Source organism: Belonocnema kinseyi, chromosome 8 (assembly GCF_010883055.1).
Source record: "Belonocnema kinseyi isolate 2016_QV_RU_SX_M_011 chromosome 8, B_treatae_v1, whole genome shotgun sequence".
NCBI lineage: Eukaryota > Metazoa > Arthropoda > Insecta > Hymenoptera > Cynipidae > Belonocnema > Belonocnema kinseyi.
In genome coordinates, this window is record NC_046664.1 from 97,284,244 (window position 1) to 97,290,002 (window position 5,759).

Here is a 5,759-nt window from a genome sequence, read left to right on the forward strand (position 1 = left end):
TCACATTTAAAAGCGAAAAAATAGCAAAAAAATCTATCCTTGTCACTTGCTTAATAGTTTTTTAAATACTTTTTTTCATTACAGGGGGTAGCTTTTGTAAATAAGGGTCGACTTAACAAAAGCGATTTATAGCTCATTGTGAAGCAAAAAAATAGCCAAAAAAATCTAGACTGGTCATTTTTATAATACTTTTTCAAATACTTTTTTCATTAATGAGGGTAGTTTTTTAAATAAGGGATGACTTTACAAAAGCGATGCATAGCTCATTGTGAAGGAAAAAATAGCAAAAATCTAGCTTTGTTATTTTTTAAATACTTTTTTTCTTTACAGAGGGTAGTTTTTCTAAACAAGGGTTGACTTTAAAAACGCGACTCATAGCTCATTGTAAAGCAAAAAAATAGCAAAAATTCTAACCTAGTAAATTTGTTTAATTTATTGATTTTTAAATGGTTTTTGTAGACGTCGCCACTGAGTTGCTGGTAAGCTACCGCGCCGCCCTGTTTCCTCGAAAACTAACACAGCAAAAAAATATGCATTATATAAATTTTGTTTTTCGACAATGGCGCATCTGAGCTGTCTGACCTAGCGGGGAGGCTCCTTTGTCCTAATTACGCATAATATGCCAAATATAAATATGTTATAGTTTTTCTATCAGCAAATTAAAAATATTATATTCGGAATCTACGTTTTGTTGCGATTCCAACGATATGTAACGTGCAATCAGAACATTCAAATTAGAATAAGTTATGGCAGATTTAGATAATGTTTTGATATTACTATTTATTACTTAATGAAATTAGTTTTCTGTAAAAAAAAATAAATTTGCAAGAAAATACATGAATTAAACAAAAAAATGGTTAAAATTGTTTTCGACAAAATAGTTAAATTTTTTAAAAAAAGTTCAATCTTTGTCCGAAAGACTGAACTGTATACTAAAAAAACGAATTTTTAATAAAATACATGAATTTTTCACAAAAGAAGTTTATTTTCCACCCAGACTAATTTTGTATACAAAAAATCAATGTTTAACCATAATTAAAGTTTCGACAAAAAAGATGAATTTTCTACCAAGAAAGACGAGTATTCAATAAAATACAAAAATTTTCAACTAAAAAAGATCCCTTTTCAATGAAACATAGAATAGTTAAATTTCTAGTTTAAAAAATTGATTTTTGACCCAAAACAAAAAGAATTTTTGTTCAAAATAGTTAAATTTTCAGAAAACAATTTTTTCTAACTAAATTTATGAATCATCCACCAAAAAACTAAATTTTTAACAAAGTAGTTCCACCTTGAACCAGGAAATATGAAAAAAATCGTTAAAATTCTATGAAATCCATTGAAATTATTGAAATGAAATGAAAATTCCTTGGAATTTTTTTAAATATCCTAAAATATTTTAAATCCTTTAAAATCTCTTGAAATTTTTCAAAACTCTTGAAAATTTCTTGCAATTTTAAAAGTACCCTAAAATATTTCAAATCCTTTAAAATCTCATACTAAATTATTGAAATCAATTGAAAATGCCTTGGAATCTATTAAAATATCCTAAGATATATCAAATCCTTTAAAATCTCGTATTAAATTACTGTACTAAATTGAAAATCCCTTGGAACCTTTTAAAATACTCGCAAATATATTTCGAAACCTTCAAAATCTTTTGAAACACCTTGACATCTTTTGAAGATTTCTAAAGTACTTTGGAATTTTTACAAATAAACCTGCTAAAGTTGTTTAAATTCTTTTAAATTCCTTTCAATTATAAAAATAAGTTGAAAATTCCTTGACATCTTTTATAACATCCTCAAATATTTAAAATCTTTTGAAATTTCTTGAAACTTTTTAAAGCTCTTGAAAATTCCTTGAAATCTTAAAAATACTCTGAAATATTTCAAATCCTTCAGAATCTCATACTAAATTAATATAATCAAGTGAAAATTTCTTGAAATCTATTAAAATATTTGAAAATATATCAAATCCTTTAAAATCTCATATACAATTACTGTAATCAATTGAAAATTCGTTGGAATCTTTTCAAATTCTCTCAAATACTTCAAAATCTTTTGAAATCTCTTGACATATTTTAAAGGTCTTGAAAATATCTTGAAATTTTAAAAATATCCTGAAATATTTCAAATTCTTTAAAATCTCATATTAAATTTCTGTAATTAATTGAAAATTCATTGGAACCTTTTAAAATTTTTCAAATCTTTCGAAATATTTTGCAATACCTAGAACTTTTTTTAAGATTCCTAAAGTAGTTTGGAATTTTTGAAAATGATCCTTTTTATTTTTTTAATTCTTTGGAATTCTCTTAAATTATAAAAAATAAATTGAAAATTCCTTGACATCTTTTAAAACATCCTCAAATATTTAAAATATTTAAGCATTTAAAATATTAGCATTTTAGTCCTGAAACTCATTTCACAGTTTCATTTAACATTTAGATTTTAATTGCTTCATTGTTTTTTTGTTGCATTGTTTTCATGTTTAAAAGCTCATAATTTGTAAATATTAGAAATATTGTAAATATTTTATTCTGATCGAGGACAATATATGGTAATCCTTAGAAATTTACAACTAAACAAATATTATAATAATTGAGTGTTTTATTATTTAGTTTAAAAGCCGTAAAATATTATTTTTCAATTTAAAATATGAGACAAATATTTTTTTGTTTTTCATGAATTATTTTTCTCACGAACTGCCAAAACAACTTTAATTTTTGGAAAAACTGAAAAATGTATTTTACGAAAAAGGTCAACTAATTTTTCCCTTCAGATTTTTTAGATTAATACTGATATGAAAGAGATCCTGTAAATTTTGTTCTCGCTGAACTAACTTGGAAAATTCAAAAATTTTTAATTTCTGACACTTGATAATCAGAATTTTGTGAAGCCCATGGTTTCTGAAGCCCAAAGTTTCCTAAATTTTAGTCTAAAACTTTAAAGAATTTTCAGAAGTTTCAAAAGATTTTTAAGGATTTTAAATATTTGAGGATGTTTTAAAAGATGTCAAGGAATTTTTAATTTATTTTGATAATTTAAGGGAATTTAAAAGAATTAAAAAAATTCCAAAGTACTTTAGAAATCTTTAAAAAAAAAGTTCTAGGTATTTCAGAATATTAGGAAGGATTTTAAAAATTGGAGAGAAATTTAAAAGATTCCAAAGAATTTGCAATTGATTAAATAAATTTAATAAGAGATTTTAAAGGATTTGAAATATTTCAGGGTATTTTTTAAATTTCAAGATATTTTCAAGAGCTTAAAAAAATTTCAAGAGAATTCAAAAGATTTTGAAGGATTTGAAAAATTTGAGAAATTTTAAAAATATTATAAGGAGTTTTTAATTTATTACAGTAATTTAATATGAGATTTTAAAGGATTTGATATATTTTAGAATATTTTAATAGATTTCAAGGTATTTTCAATTCCCGGTAATGAGCGTTGAATAGAGAAAAATTAATATTTTAAGATTTCAGCGTAAAAGTCTAAAATTTCATTATAAGAATAGGATATTTTAGAAACTAATTTATTTCTATTTCCATAGCGGTCGCTGCATAGTCTCCTCTTTCCCAAAAGAGAACGTGTTTTCAATACATTTAATTCCTTATAATTGTACCGACAGATAACCTCACAGAGATGTATTCTATTCCCCAAAAGTGTTCATATTTTAAGATTATTTAATTCCTTTAAATAAGTTCACCTAATATGTGTAATAAATTCTTTGAATTCCTTCACGTCTAATATAAGCTTTGAAAATTTAAGTTTAATTAATTCATGTCCGCCTCTCTAGAGTTAAAATTATTTAAATTCACACATTTAAATAGATTTTTTTGCTGCATTTTTTAAGACGTTTAAATAAATTATTGAAACGTAAATAAATATAAACTTTAATAATTTTTGAATTTATAAGTTATGGAAGTATTTAATAATAAAAAACATAAATGGTTTCGTTAAATTTTACTAAGTCGATTAAGAGGAATAGGATTTTCACATTTTCTGTTCCCGTTGGGGGATTTTTAGACGGAGGAAAAATCGCGTATTCATAGCTATACAAATTCTTAGTTTTTCTGAATTCAATGCTTATTACCGGGTTGATTATAATAATTTAGTATAATAGTATAAGATTCTAAAGCATTTGAAATATTTCAAGGTATTTTTAAAATTTCAAGGAATTTTCAAGAGCTTAAAAAAATGTCAAGAGATTTCGAAAGATTTTAAAAGATTTTAGTTGAATTATTTGAGGATGTTTTAAAAGATGTCAAGGAATTTCAAAATATTTTGAAGGTTTCGGTATATTTGAGAGTATTTTAAAAGGTTTAAAGATATTTTCAATTTATTACAGTAATTCAATACGAGATTTTAAAGGATTTGACATATCTTAGGATATTTTAATAGATTCCAAGGCATTTTTAATTGATTTCAATAATTTAGTATGAGATTTTAAAGGATTTGAAATATTTTAGGGTATTTTTAAAATTGCAAGGAATTTTCAAGATTTAAAAACATTAAAAACATATTTTAAAACATTCGAAGGAATTCTCAATTCATTTCAATAATTTCAAGCGATTTTAAAGAATTTTAACTGTTCTATGATTAATTGAAAATTGATCTTTTTTAGTTGAAAATTTTTGTATTTCATTGAAAACTCGTCTTTCTTGGTAGAAAATTTAATTATGAATAAGCATTGATTTTTTGTATAAAACATTAGTCTTGGTGGAAAATAAATTTATTTTCTGAAATACTCATGCATTTTATTAAAAATTCCTTTTTTTACTATACAGTTCAGCCTTTTGGATAAAAATTTAACTTTTTCTTAAAAAATTAAACTATTTTGTTGAAAACAGTGTTAACCATTTTTTGTTTAATTTATGTATTTTCTTCCAAATTTATTTTGTTGGCAGAAAACATGCTTTTTTAATTAAAAATTTTTCATAGATTTGAATTTATAATAGGTTAAAACTTGATCCTAGAGAATTTTATGTATCATTTATATATAAATATTACTATATCATTAGTATAGACTAAACTAAACCACTTTTGCTCATTACGCCTAGAATATGGCTATCTGCTATTACCATTCAGCATTATTTTGCTTAAAACTAATTTTTTAATCTGAAAATTCGACTAATCCATTTTGGGTTCAAAATGTATATTTTGAAGTATAATATTCTTCTAGGCAATTGGGTAAAAATTCATATATTCTGTTGAACTGTCAACACAAGAATTTTCTACCAAATAAACTGACGCATTTTCAACTATTCTTATAAATATTCCATAATGCTAGCTAGCCAGGGTCAAAACATAAACTAAAATCTGCCATAACTTATTCTAATTTTAATATTTTGATTGCAAGTTACATATCGTTGGAATCGCAACAGTCAGGGGCTTGAGGAGAAGTAGAGTGGGTAAGACGAGCAGGCAGTGATCCCAGATCTGAAGCGAGATGCGGTCCAATACTATGACAGAGCTATGTCCGTGTGAATATAGTGGGAGACGCTGTAAATTACTGATTTGCGCGCGCCACCCATTTCTCCTCTTCTGAATTTGAAAACTCGAAGGTGCACGATTGCCGGTCGGAGCACTTCGGCGATTCTATTTATATATCTATCTGCTAACTACTTTGAAATAAATTTAGGAGATTGAGATTTTAATATTTCCAGATTTCAATTCTGGCGTTTCACATGATTTGCATAGATCGCGCGCCTCTTGATATGCGTATATTTTGAGGTTATGTTATTTCATGTATAAAATATA